Source organism: Balaenoptera ricei, chromosome 8 (genome assembly GCF_028023285.1).
Source record: "Balaenoptera ricei isolate mBalRic1 chromosome 8, mBalRic1.hap2, whole genome shotgun sequence".
In the NCBI taxonomy this organism is placed as follows: Eukaryota; Metazoa; Chordata; class Mammalia; order Artiodactyla; family Balaenopteridae; genus Balaenoptera; species Balaenoptera ricei.
Window position 1 is genome coordinate 699,122 of NC_082646.1, and position 14,855 is coordinate 713,976.

The following is a 14,855-nucleotide window of genomic DNA, read 5'->3' on the forward strand; positions in this document are numbered from 1 at the left end:
CCTATGTTTTCCTCTAAGAGTTTTATAGTGTCTGGTCTTACATTTAGGTCTTTAATCCATTTGGAGTTTATTTTTGTGTTTATATTTGTGTCAGGTAGTGTTCTAATTTCATTCTTCTACATGTAGCTGTCCAGTTTTCCCAGCACCACTTATTGAAGAGGCTGTCTTTTCTCCATTGTATGTTCTTGCCTCCTTTGTCATAAATTAGGTGACCATATATGCATGGGTTTATCTCTGGGCTTTATATCCTGTACCATTGATCTATATTTCTGTTTTTGTGCCAGTACCATACTGTCTTGATGACTGTAGCTTTGTAGTATAGTTTGAAATTGGGGAGCCTGATTCCTCCAGCTCCATTTTTGTTTCTCAAGATTGCTTTGGCTATTTGGGGTCGTTTGTGTTTCCATACAAATTGTAAAATATTTTGTTCTAATTCTCTGAAGAATGCCATTGGTAGTCTGATAGGGATTGCATCGAATCTATAGATTGCTTTGGGTAGTATATAGTACTACTATAGTAGTATAGTCATTTTCACAATATTGATTCTTCCAATCCAAGAACATGGTATATTTCTCCATCTGTTTATGTCATCTTTTAATTTCTTTCATCAGTGTTTTATAGTTTTCTGAGTACAAGTCTTTCGCCTCCTTAGGTAGGTTTATTCCTGGGTATTTTATTCTTTTTGTTGTGATGGTAAATGGGATTGTTTCCTTAGTTTCTCTTTCTGATTTTTTGTTTTTACCATATAGGAATGCCAGAGATTTCTGTGCATTAATTTTGTATCCTGCAACCTTACCAAATTCATTGATTAGTTCTAGTAGTTTTCTGGTGGCATCTTTTGGGTTTATGGGTTTATTTCTGGACTCTCAATTCTATTCCACTGATGTATATATATGTCCTTATGCCAAAACCATATAGTCGTTATTACTGTAGACTTTGTAGTAAGTTTTGTGAACTAGAAGTACGAGTTTTCCAACTTTGTTGTTGTTCTTCAAGATTTTTTGGCTATTTTGGGTCCCTTGCATTTCCATATGATTTTTAGGAGCAGTGTGTCTATACTGCAAAAAAGATAGCTGAGATTTTGGTAGGGATTTCACTGACTCTGTAACTCAATTTGGGGAGTATTGCCATATTATCAATATTAATTCTTCCTGTCCAGGAATGTGGAATATGTGTCCATTTATTTAGATATCCTTTCATTTCTTTCAAACATGTTTTATAGTTTTCAGTGTACAAATCTTGCACTTATTTTTCTTAAATTTACTTCTAAGTATTTTATTCTTGCTGATGTTATTGTGAATAGAAGTTTTCTTAATTTCACTTTTGGATTGTACATTGCTAGAGTATAGAAATACAGTCTTCTGTCCATATCTGTGGGTTCCACATCCGGAGACACTGAGGGCTGACTGTATGTTGCCATTTTATATAAGGGACTTGAGCATCTACAGAGGTTCTGGAATCAATCTCCCACGGATTCCAAGGGATGGCTGTACAGTTGATTTTTTTATTTTTTTTTGTATTTGATCTCATATCCTGAAATTTGTTGAACTTGTGTATTAGTTGTAATAGTTTTTTAGTAGATGCTTTAGGATTTTTAAAAATATATAAGATCATGTTATCTGTGAATGGAGATAGTTTTATTTTTTTCCTTTCTAATCTGAATGGGTTTTATTTCTTTTTCTTCCTTAATTGCCCTGGCTAGAAACTCTAGTACAGTTTTGAAAAAAAGTGAAGGGAGGGACATCCTTGTCTTGTTTCTGATCTTAAGGGAAAAGAACTCAGTCTTTCACCATTAAGTATGATATTAGCTGTGGGTTTTCAAATATAACTTTTATCAGGTTGAGGAATTATCTTCTATTCCTACTTTGTTGGGTTTTTTTCATCATTAAAAGTTGTCAAATTTTGCCAAATACATTTTCTGTATCTATGAGACGATCATGAGGTTTTTGTCCTTGATTCTATTACTATAATATATTACATTAATTTGTTTAATATATTAAACCAAATTCGCATTCCTGGGATAAAAGTCAGTCAGTCATAGTATATCATCTCTTTTATATGTTACTGGATGTAGTTTTCTAGCATTTTGTTGAGAATTTTTGCATCTCCATAAGGGTATTGGTTTGTAGTTTTATTATCTTGATGTGTCTTTGTCTGGTTTTGGTATCAGGATGCTAATGGCCTTACAGAATGAGTTGGGAAATGTCTCTTCCTCTTGGTTTTTGCAAGAGTTTATGAAGGATTGATGCTAATTCTACTTTAAGTTTTTGGTAGAATTGACCAGTGAAGGCTTTCTTTTCAGTAAGCTTTTTGATTACTAATTCAGTCTCTTTACTTGTTATAGGTCTATTCAGATTTTCTGTTTCTTCTTGACTCAGTTTTGGTAGTTTGTGTGCTCCTAGGAATTCATCCATTTCATCTAGGTTATCTAATTTGCTGACTTACAATTATTCATAAAATCCTCCCTATAATCCCTTTTATTTCTGTAAATTTCATAGTAACCTCCCTTCTTTCACCCATGATTTTGGTAGTTTGAATCTTCACTCTTTTTTTTGGGTCAGTCTTGCTAACAGTTGTCAATTCTTTTCAAAGAGTTAACTTTTGCTTTTGTTGATTTTCTTTATTGACTTCCCATTCTCTATTTCATGTATTTCCATGTTGGTCTTTATTATTTTCTTCCTTCTCCTTGCTTTGAGTGTCATTTGCTCCTTTTTCTGTTTTCTTAAGGAAGAAGATCTGTTTATTGATTTGAGATCTCTCTTCTTTTTAAATATACACATTTATAGCTATAGTTCTCCCTCTAAGCCCTGCTTTTACCACATCCCTTAAGTTTTGGGATGTTGTGTATTCATTTTCATTCACCTCAAAGTATTTTCTAATTTCCCTTGTGATTTCTTCTCTGGGTCATTGGTTATTTAGGATTGTGTTGTTTAGTTTCAATATATTTATGAATTTCCCAAATTTCCTTCTGATATTTGTTTTAATTTCATTCCATTGTGATCCAAGAACATACTTTGCATGATTTCAGTTCTTTTTAAAATTTAGTGGGGCTTGTTTTACCACCTAACACATGGTCTGTCCTGGAGAATGCTCCATGTGTACTTGAGAAGAATATTTCTGCTGTTTTTGGGTGGAATAATCTATAGATGTCTGTTGGCCTATTTGGTTAATAGTGTTGTTCATAACTTGAATTTTTTCATTGATCTTTTGCTTAGATGTTCTATGAATTACTGAAAGTGGAGTATTCAGAGCTTCAGCTTTTATTGTTTCTCCCTGTCAATTTTTGTTTCATGTATTTTGGGGCTTTATGATTGGGTGCGCTGCCATATTGTTTAATGTTGCACCTCAAAGCATCCCTTCTTGGGCCTGATAAATTTGTTTGTGATACTATACTTGTTTCCTTAATCAGCTTCCTCTATATTTAGTGCAGTCAACTTGTGTCTGAGCATCCATCCAAAGCTTTGTGACTTGTTTTGTTCTAGAATTTGCTTGTAATTGATTCAGTCTTTCCATTAAGTAGGGCTTATAAATGATGCTGAATAAGAAGGCATAGATTTTTGGAAGTTGAATAACCTTTGGATATTATTTAGTCTATTCTCTTCCTTCTTTTTTCAGATGAAGAAAGCAGGGCCCGGCTCAGAGAAGTGAAGTGATCTGTCCTGGGTCACACAGCAAGTTAAAGGCAGGAACAGGACCAGAACTGAAGGTATTTGGCTCTTTGTTCACTACTCTTTTGCTGAAGTACTCACATCTGCATATTGTTATTCTGTGGTTTCTTTGTGTGTGTCAATAGGCTTGTGCTTCGCGGGAGACTCCCCTGGGAATCTTGTTTAAAAAGTGTATGTCTATGCATATGAATATGTACATGTGTCTACTCCCCACCTGTTTCTCTCTCAGGGACTCTCATTCAGTAGGGCTGGGATGGGACCCTAAGTCTGCTTTTTAGGAAGTCTCTCCCAAGTGATGCTGGTGCACAGCCAGCTGTGGACACACTGGGTACTTCTTTACTTATCCTGCAGTTTTATGACATATACACTCTTAGTAAAATTTTTCTTAAAAATAACTTTTCTTTATAATCTTTTAAATCAGTTTGTCATTAGACAGTTTTATTTATACCTAATTATCACAATTCTCTGGACTCTTCTCTCCCCTCTCTCTCATGTAGCAAGTGAAGCCTAGAAGGTAGTGAGTATTTCCCAGTCCATCTAGAAAGAAGACAGAGGAGGGTTCTGGTGACAGTGGGCGGTGGAACTGAGTGGATTTTCACTCTCTTTACGCCTTGTTGTGTGTGTGACTTTTCCTTTATGTGCTCAAAGTAGGAGATGCAAGGTTTCCGGAATTATAAGGAGGCAGGGAGACTCTTGCCATCCCTCTGTAGGCAGGCTCTGTAAGTCGGGGCTTTAAACCTCAGATCTGTGGACACCTAGAAATGTGAGGATGGGCTTCATGGTGTCTGTGACTCCCTAAAAGGCTAGTCCACATTTTGCATGCACATTCTTGAGTTATTCTGAGCAGGGGCCTTACAGGTTTTACAGCCTTACAGTCTGCTCTCTGAGGTCCCATGACACTCAGTCACGAGCGGTGCTGCTGAGGCCGGCTGTTTGCTGGCAGGATCCTCCCAGGTGCCAGGTCACCACCTGCAATGTGCATAGTGGTGCCCTGGGTTCTGTCGCTCAGGACCAGGAGACTGTCCCTAAGGTGTGGATAACTGAGGAAGAGTAGAAACAGAACTCACGGTGACCAGTCATGCTTTCTGTCAGCACACAGCTCCTTTCTCTGGTATAAGAGGCCTAGAATAGATAAGTGGAACAGGGTGTGATGAGAAAGAAATGTGAACACGGAGGAACATTGACAGTACTTATAAATTATCAATAGCTATGTAATGCTGTTGGCACCTTCAGTCGGGGGCAGCATGAATGGCACATTTTTATGCCAAGCTTGATAGAATCCAAAAAGTTAGGTGCTAAGCCAGGAAGATGACCTGGGCAAGGGATCAGCAAACTTCTTCTGCAAAGAGGCAGACGGTAAATATTTTAAGCTTTGCAGTCCGTGCAGTGTCGTAACTACCCCACTTTGCTGTTGTAGCACTAAAGCAGCTGAAGACATTATGTAAATGGGTCGATATGGCTGAGTTCCAATTAAACTTTATTTATGGACACTAAAGTTGGGATTTTATGTATTTTGCACTTGTCACAAAGTTTTTTTCTGCTTTCAATTTCTCTTTAACCATTTAAAAATGTAAAAGCCATTCTGGGCCTGCGGGTCATGCAGAAACCAGTGGGGACTTGCTTTTGGCATGTGGCTCTATTTTCTTGACCCTGAACTGGGGTTACCAAGAAACTTAGGATCTTAGAATTCAAGCTGAATAACATCATTCTCGAGTTTTCTACTCTGGCCTTGGCTGCAGAACCCAGAGATAAGTTAGGCAGCAATTGTAATAATTGAGTTTTAATGTCAGAGGTGCTTAAAACTTGATTAAATCGTGTTCCCTGTTATATCTTCCCTTAATTATGCCCAGCTATTGTATGGTATTTTGCAGCTCACAAAGGGCTTGCACATAATTATCTCATTTAATTTTGTTAAGAAAATCACTTAAAATTTATTTTATTCACAAAAGTAGAACATGAAAATACTCTTTTTGTTAAAAAAATCGAACACAGGAAAAGTAAAAGTTTCCATTGGTCCCCTTCTCAAGTCCATCCTTCTCACCAAAGGAAACTTTTTTGAATTTGGTGTGACGACTTCTAAAACTTTTCTCGTGTGTTTATGTAGCGTTTGTACATGTAGTTGTGTTTTGTGGGCTTTTCTTTTCATTTGCTCACTCATGTGGTAACATGTACTTATTCTACAACTTGTTTTCTGTTACTTTACAATAAGTATATCATGAAGACCATTCCATGTCCACGTAAGTATAATACCTGTTTCATTGTAACTCACACAGACAAGTGCATAATTTGTATGTATCATAGCTTGTTTACTTTTTTCTTTATTGATCATTTTAGTTGTTTCTCATTTTTCCTGTTATGAACAGTGCTGCAGTGAACATAAACACACGTGTGTGTGATGTCTGTGTTATCTATGCATTAAATTTTAATAGGTACCACCTAACTACCCTCCAGAAAGTGTAAGCCGGCAGTCGTGCACAAGAATCCACATCACCCTATGACTTTGCCAGTCATGTGAGCACAGAGTGGCATCTCCTGAATTTAATTTGCATCGTTTCACATGTTTATTAGATGGACATATATTCCCGTCTGCAACTTAGTATTGTCTTTGGTTGCAGAGGCATTTGTTTGGAACTAGATTGATCATCTCTCCTCTTTGGATCAGTAGCGGGTCTTAGTTGCGGCACGTGGGATCTTTTGTTGTGGCACATGGGCTCTCTAGAGTGCACGGGCTTAGTTGCCCCCTGGCATGTGGGATCTTAGTTCCCCGACCAGCGATCGAACCCCTGTCCCCTACTTTGAAAGGCGGATTCTTAACCACTGGACCACCAGGAAAGTCCCTGGTCACTTCTTTTCATATCTAGTGTACGAAACTAGACTTTTGATCATAAAAATTAAGGATTTCTGATCAATGAGGGAAACTGAAGATAACTTTAAAAGTTGAGTGAAAGATTGATAGAAGATAGTTGCAAGATAAAAGAATTGATAAGAGTAATATATAGTACACGCAAGTCAACCAGAAAAAAATACTGGGGAACCTAATAGAAAAATGAGCAAAGGCTATGGATAACAATTCACAGAAGGGGAAATCCACATAACCAGCAGTCTCAGTAAAAAGTTTCTCAATCTTACGGGAAGTTAGAGAAATGCAAATAAAAACAACAATTAGCTACAAAGTTATACTTATTAGATTGGCAGAAATTTAAAAGTGAAATACTACTACATGGTGTCAAGGATGTAGGGAAATGGGCAAACTCCTGCGTTTTCAGTAGGACTAGTCTACTAGTCTGCTGCAGCCATCCTGGCAATTGTCTAGGACCTGGTGGCTCCCTCCTTGGTGGGAACCTTAGAGAAAGGTGTGCATGAGCCTGCACAGGTGCGGGTTCTGGAGTGCTCACCGCGGCCTCCTTGTGGTGGCTGAGCAGCGCTGCAGTGTCACTGCCCGGCGAATGGATGGGCCGGGGTGATGGGTGTTAAGGAGGCTTATATAGCAGCACAGAGTGGGAGGCATCATGGGAGACAGCCAGCGCTGTAGCTCAGCAGAGCCTGCGCACATTTCTACCATTAGTGTAAACAGCCGTGATGTCAGTTCATTGCAGTGGGTGCCTGGGAGGGGTGGGGGTGGGAGGGAAGACCAGGGGTACATGTGGGGAAAACATAGGAAGAAGAAACCTTGCATAGATCAATGATATAAAGGGCCATCCCTAAGGAGTTTAATTAGCTTAATTCTGTGCATCTGGGGTCCACGGGGAGGCGGGGGTCTTACTGCATGATTACGAACATATTATCCTATAATCGTTTTTAATATTCATATGATTTGCTTTCTAGATGTGGCTTTTTATCTGTTGGAGGTTATTTTTTTCCTGTGTGTTTTCAGAGATGTAACAAATGCCTTCTCACTGATAGTCAGTGGTTTTAACACTATTAAAGAATCCATGCCTTCCTCACTAACTTGATGTATAACTTTTATCATATACTGAGTCCCCATTGTGGGTATGGGCTCCACGGTTTATTTGGGTATTTTGTGGCATTTCCATGCTATTTTAGTTACAGTTGCTCTGTAAAATGTCTATGTCCTGTCAGGCAAGTCTCCACCCATTGTTCTTCATTTCAATATTTTGTCAGCTATTTTTACAGTTTTATTATGAAGATTGATTTTTTTAATCAGCTTAAACATCCCATTAAAAGTTTAGAGGGATTTTTGAGGTGGCAGAATTTATTGAGTTCCTACACTAATTTAAGGAGAATATCATGACAAGGCGTCTTCCTTCTTGTCCAGGAGCATGGCATGCCTCTCCACGCGCCCAGGTCTCTGTTTTCTTCAGTAAGGCCGTGGGGTTTGGTTCATATAGGTCTGACTCATTTCATATAAGGCTTAGTCATAATTTTTCTTAATATGAATGTTTCTACTACAACTTCCTAATTTAATGTTGCTTCAGATCTTTCGATGTTGATCTTACCATCTTGGTGAACTGCTGTCAGTTGATTCTAATAGTTTTAAAACCTATTCTTGTGGACTATTTAGGCAGACAGTTGTGTATTTAATAAATAATAGTTTTCTTCTTCTTAGTGTTTATCTTATTGCATATATAGGACCCCCCCCCCCCGTCGCCATTACAATGCTGTTTGGAAATGTTGAAAATGAGCTTTTTTACTTTAATGAGAAGTGTTCTGATGTATCACCATTTAGTATTAGATGGCCTTTCATTTTCTGGCAAACATTCCTTATTGAGTTAAGGGTGAAGAAGTTTCCTTCTATTCCTAATTTTCTAATAGGTTTTTCTTTTTTTTTTTAAAGCCAAGAATAGATATCAAGTTTTGTCAGGTTTTTTCTTTGCGTGTGTTGCAGTGATAGTGATCATGTGTGTTTTTTGTTATGTGTTTTAATTTTCTCAAAAACTCAGTGAGGTAGGTATTGAAACTAACCAGCCTGAAAGTTAAGAATGGTGCTCTGGGCTGAGCCAGTGGTGTGGAGCCCTGTGCAATTAAACCTGGACCTTTTCCGCATGCTGTTTGTTCTGTGGGCAGTGCTGTGGGAGCCAAGGCTTACAAGTGTCAAGCGAAGATGGAGATTAGAAATTTCTAACATTTCACGTTGTTGATTCTACTTCGGAGGATGTATCCCAGGAAAATAAGGTGTTGCAAAATTTATGAACAAGGCTGTTTGTCACTTCATAAAGTACAAAGAGTGAAAAAATAGAAAAAGTCCAATAAGAAGTGAGCTGTCATCCATAACACAGCCATTAAATGAGAAATTATGTTCTTATTAAAATATTTCTGGAAATTATTAGTGACAAGACGTAGTCTCATGATAACAATGTGTGAATATAAACAGTAAGTGTATTACATTCTTGAAAATCTCCAGAACGAATACTGGTGAGAGGAAGGAAAAGAAGGAGCTGATTGGAGTGGCAATAACAGGAAAGCCCCTCTGTAGAAGGGTTTTGGAAATAAGCGAAGCACACTTGGTCAGGCTTCCCAGCAGGGTCGTTTGCTCAAATATGCAGCCAGTCAAGGTTATTTAAGGGCTGGAGCGCAAGTACTTTCCATTCCTGCCATGAAGGGCTTGGTGTGTGTGGTGCCTGAGTCTGAGCTGCCCTTGCACTGAGTCAGGAATAATCCTGCAGCATCAGACTCTGCCTCTCTCTCTTTCTGTCTTTTTGTCTCTATCTCTGTCTCTCTCTGTGTCTCTGTCTTTATCTCTGTCTGTCTCTGTCTCTCCTCTCTCTATCCCTCTCTCTCTCAGGAACCCTCTGCCTACTCCCTTGCCCTCCTACCAGCCGGCAGCTGTCAATCTGTCACTACTGGCTCTGTCCAAAGAGCCCGACCCCCTTCATTTGTATAATCATCTAGACAGGCAGGTGAGGCAGCCCCCTGGGTACCCCCTTCACCTGGAAGTGAGTTAGTGGCCAATTGCTTAACAAGGAGCTCTTCCAGCCTACCCCAAGAGAGGAATCGGGTGCCTCAGGAACGTAGAGAAGATCTTTGGATTCAGGACGCAGCCACGGCCAACTGAAAACTGTGGTCCAGGGTCCCCTCCGCCCACATGCTGACTTGCTGGCTGATGCCTCTCAGCTGCTTTATTCCTTCCCTTTTGCGTACAGCTTGTCATTTGATCTGACTTTAAACAGCCCTGGCTTGTCTGGGGGGAGGGAATAGGCAGGGGGTGGTACGGGTGACAAATGCGTCTCACAGCTGATATGACAACCTGAAAGAAACTCCCTTTCCACTTTGCCTCATGTTTCTGCCTCTAATTCTTTCTTTCTAAGGCATGGGTCAACTCCAGCCACAGGGTCCTTTCAGAGTTCTTCAGCATATTAACCATAAACTCTTACTACCTGCCAGGTGCTATGCTAGGTACTTTTCAAGGATTATGACATTTAATTCACAGTAATCCCATTTGTTGAAAGCTATTACTATCCCCATTTTAGAGATGAGAAAAGTGAGACTTAGGACAAGAAACTTGGCCAAGATTTCACAGCCAGTATATAGCTGAACAAAACAATAGAGACGACATTTGCTGAGTACTTTCTGTCTGCCCAGCATGTTACCTGTATTAGCTCATGTATCCTAACAACAACCTGTAAAATAGGTAGTATGATCACCATTTTGGAGCTGAGGAAACTGAGACTCAGATGTTAAGTAACTTGCCCAAGTCTGCTTAGTAAGTGGCAGAGGTGAAGTTTGTACCTAAATCAGCATGACTCCAGAACTATGAACCGTCACACTCAATGTCAACAAATATATACTTAGTGTCAGTTACTTCACAGGTGCCGTGTTTGGTTCTTGGAATCCCAGATTAAATATGGCCACGCCATCAAAGAATGCATAGTCCAGACAGAAGCAGACACGAAACAGACAATTACAACGTAAGGTAGCAAGCATAGAAGATGGGCATTGAAATCACAAAAGACTTCCCAGGGGAGATGATATTTGATTTAAATCTTTTTTAAAATTGAAGTATAGTTAATTTACAATGTCATGTTAGTTTCAGGTGTACAGCACAGTGATTCAGTCATATATATATCCATATATATATCTTTTTTCAGATTCTTTTCCCTTATAGGTTATTATAAAATATTGAATATAGTTCCCTGTGCTATACAGCAGGTCCTTGTTGTTTATCTGTTTTATACATAGTAGTGTGTATATGTTAATCCCAAACTCCTAATTTATGCCTCTCCCCCTTAACGCCTTGGTAACCAGAAGTTTGTTTTCTATGTCTGTGGGTCTGTTTCTGTTTTGTATGTAAGTGCATTTGTATCATTCATTTTTTTTTTTAAGATTCCATATATAAGTGATATCATGCGATATTTGTCTCTAATCTTAGAAGGTGAATTGGAATTACTTGAATATGTGGTCATGGGGGATGAAGCAGGGGTCCAGTGGGACGCTGAGGGCAGTGGGTGGCATGAGGGTCCACGTGGCCGATGTGGACGCGGCGGGTTTTGGCTGGTGGAGCCGATTACGTCCACAGCATCCTGCTCACGGAAGACACGAGATGCCATGAGAAGGAGTTTGGAATTTATCTTGGAAATTGCCAACCATTAACAGGATTTTCAGGTGTGGAGAGTGATATGCTCAGAGTGGAGAAAAGAGAGATGAGGACTAGTCAGGAGGCCTTTGCAGCCACCTGACTGGAGAAGACAAAGGCACGAACAGAGTCTGCACTGACTGCTTTTCCCCACCCTGATTGTGGGCCAGGAAGCTGAGCCTCCCTTGCGGCAAACGGATGGGCCGTGGACAGGCCAGAACCCGCCCCATCTACACCCGGATTCTGAGAGCCAGGACAGGATGCCTTCGGAGTGGACAGCTTGGTCTCCTACGCCTGAGGCTCGGGTGTCGACGGAGAGGATGCAGACGGGGCAGAGCTGCATTAGTCTCCTCCAGGACTTGGTTTCTTGACAAATTTTAAATTTGTAATTTCATGGTTTGGTCATAGTGAGGTTAGTTTCTAAAATTCCTGAGCTGTTAGGGGAGACTCGGAAATCCCTATGGATCAATGCACACGGTGGCAGCTGCCACCAGCCTCAGGAAGTACAGCTGCTCTATGAGTTCTCCGTGGTGCCCCTGATTGGAAACTAATTTCTCCCAGGACAGATTGGCATTGCAAGCCCCAAACCAACCAAATGTTTAACTCTGGATTCCCTAATCCTGTTGGGAAGGGAGTAACTGGGGATGGTAGAGTGATTCACGGAGCAAAGTGGTGTTGGCAGTGGGATGGGGAGGGTTGGAGAAAAAAAAGAAGCAATCCACTCCCAGTGGCTTTGAAAGACCTACCTGGAAGGAATGTTTTCAGACTAGCTCTTTGCAACTGCATCCTTTTGGGTAAGAAAACTTAGAAACATATGAGGTGTTTTCTTCTAAAAAGATTTTGGTTTTTATTGTGTTTCTAGAAAGCAAGGAGACCCTGGAAAGCATGTGTGTTTACTTTGAGCCAGTTCTTCATCTGATATTTGAGAACCAGGGACTAACTGGATGATCCCCAAAGCATCCCAGAAGACAGCCTCATGAATGGGGATGGTCCAGAGTGTGAACTGGGTGAGAGATGCAGGTGGGATGGGGGCATTCTCGGCAAAGGAGCACATGCCTCAGTCTCGGACCTGGGCCTGAGAACTAGGTGGCGTAGCTGTTGGTGTGAGAACGGCCGTTGAAAAGGAGGTTTTTGTTTTTTGCAAGTCATATATGTGCACGGAATGAAATTTTAAATGGGCGAAAGGATATGTAGTGTGCAAAGCACATCTTCCTCCTTCTCCCATCTTCTGGCATCTCGTTCCCTCCACAGAGGCAGTGCTGCCACTACTTCCATGTGTCTCCTTCAGAGACAGTCCATGCATTTACTATGGGTGTGTATGTGCTTTTTTGTTAATTAATTAATTTTTATTTTTGGCTGCATTGGGTCTTCGTTGCTGTGCGCGGGCTTTCTCTAGTTGCAGCAAGCAGGGGCTGCTCTTTGTTGCAGTGGCTTCTCTTGTTGCAGAACACGGGCTCTAGGCGCGCGGGCTTCAGTAGTTGTGGCACGTGGGCTCTAGAGCGCAGGCTCAGTAGTTGTGGCTCACGGGCTTAGTTGCTCCGTGGCATGTGGGATCTTCCCGGACGAGGGCTCGAACCCGTGTCCCCTGCATTGGCAGGCAGATTCTTAACCACTGCGCCACCAGGAAAGCCCTGGGTGTGTATGTTTGTGTGTGTGTGTAGTTTTTCAGACACAACACAGAATACTCCATGTATTGTTTAAAACCTTGCATGTCAGTGGTGCCAGTTTGAAATACCATCCGCTGCAGAGCCAGGCCTTTGATTCGGTTTGTTTTCAGACTATTTGCAAAGTTCCCTTGCACCTTGGAATACTTAAGAGCTCTGAGCTTGAAATGGTGTTAGCAAATTCTGACCCTTCAGCTTCAGTTTTTCTAGACTGATGTCTTCCCTCCTAGCAACCAAAATCGATTGTTTGGTTTCATAGCTGAGGATTTTTCATTTGTTGATGAACTGAGGAAGACCAAAGAGAAGAAATCGAGAATGGGAGGCTGTGTGAATAGTTACCAGTTAAGGTGACAGGCAGATAGTTCAAGGTGCGAGAGGGAAAAGGGTGTGATCTGGGAAGTATTAAATCAGACCACGCTGCAGAGAGCTGCATGACAAGCGCAGTTTATGAATCCTGTGAGATTCAAAGGAACAGTTGTTTATCAGTCTCGTTCAGGGGCTGCGCCACTCCACCGCAGTGTACTGGGGCGGGCAGTTGTCCTGGTTCCAGAGTGCCTCCTCCAGCTCGGGACCGTCAGTCCCTGGGGTGAGCAGCCTGGTGGAGCCGTGACTGCCAGGCTCCAAGCCTGGAGCGCTGGTCGGGGGCGGTGTGATGGGAATAAGAATGCCCGTTCAGCCTCATCCACACGCGCCACGCACACAGGAATAACGTATTTGGACATGTGTATTTCCTCTAGGACCTCTTTTCTCAGCAAAACACCCCAATTTCAGAGAAGTAATTACAAGAATTACATAGGCTATAGAATATTAATTAATGTTCCTTGTAAGTGGAAATGTTGCTTCTCACACTGTTTCTCTCTCTTGGTAGCTGACATATTTCTAGAATTCGATTGTTGTTTCCTATTTGTAGTGAATATATTTTCTCTATATAACTTTCTGTTTCCTAAGAAAGTTAGGATAACTTTCTGTTTCCTAAGATTGGATGGCCTCCAAAATTTCTAGTATTTTATGCAAACTTCTGGGTTTTCAAATATCATCTTCTCATAAGTCAAGTTGCACATTCCCGTTTATTTCCTAGGTGTTTGCAATCACTGGTATTAATTCTCTTTAGCTCTCTGGGCTGCCAGCACATCTGTTTGGGAGTGCCGTAGGAGCTGGCCTGCCGTGTGTTGGCGTGACTGCAGCTGCGTGGGGAGTGTGGCCGCCCCTGCTTTGCTCCGAGGGCCCTGGAAAGCCACATGGCTAAACATGTAAGATGAAAGGTCTTTACAAGCCATTGAATCTCTCTTCCAGATGAGATTTCCAAATGTCAGAAGGAACAGCAGCTCATTAAAATTGCAGCTGTAAAATCCACCAACAGCACACGTAGAAAAGTGATTACAGAGCAAGCTTGATTAATTAGGTGTGAAAATTCAGGACCAGCGTGGTAATAAATGATGGAACTCACCCAGCAGCCTGCTTCCCTTGCACCGTGTTTTGCTGAATGGCCAGTTTCCCACTTGTCTCTTGTACGGAGATCACGTTTCAAGAGCTGGTAAAGTTTACATCTAAATCATGGAGCCAACAGAAGACCACTCAGATCTGCAGACAGTTCCAACTTTGGCTTCCTTATCTTCTTTCTCTGTGCCCTTTCATATATTACTAAATCTTCCTGAATCTCATTTTCTCCATTTATAGAAGATGAATTTCTGTTCCTACCTATATACCAAGCCTTTGAATAGAAGCAATTTCATTAAAAAACAAACAAAAACTCTGCATAATCCTGTATGTGGCTTTGAATCTTTGGGTCTAAGAGATCCTGTGATATGTAAATATTATGTTCATTGTCTAGTATCATTTAGAAATCTGATGATCTGTTTTATCAGACTGATCTTTTGAATTGAAGCAAAATAGCATTTGTGAAGGTACCTAGCCTAGGGCTTCATACATAGAAAGTATTCAGTAAGCTTTGGCTGTGTCACCATCATCTGAATGGAGAAGATAGACTTCCAG

The 14,855-nt window shown here is 40.8% G+C and overlaps 1 long non-coding RNA gene across 1 annotated transcript in view; it reads left to right on the forward strand.

Annotated features, from left to right (window-relative positions):
* The window catches only part of LOC132369851 (uncharacterized), a 166,515-nt gene that overhangs the window by 24,941 nt on the left and 126,719 nt on the right, over positions 1 to 14,855 (forward strand). Inside the window, exon 2 of the long non-coding RNA XR_009504480.1 lies at positions 3,616 to 3,706. This is a non-coding gene — a long non-coding RNA (uncharacterized LOC132369851). The remainder of the gene's footprint in view (positions 1 to 3,615; positions 3,707 to 14,855) is intronic.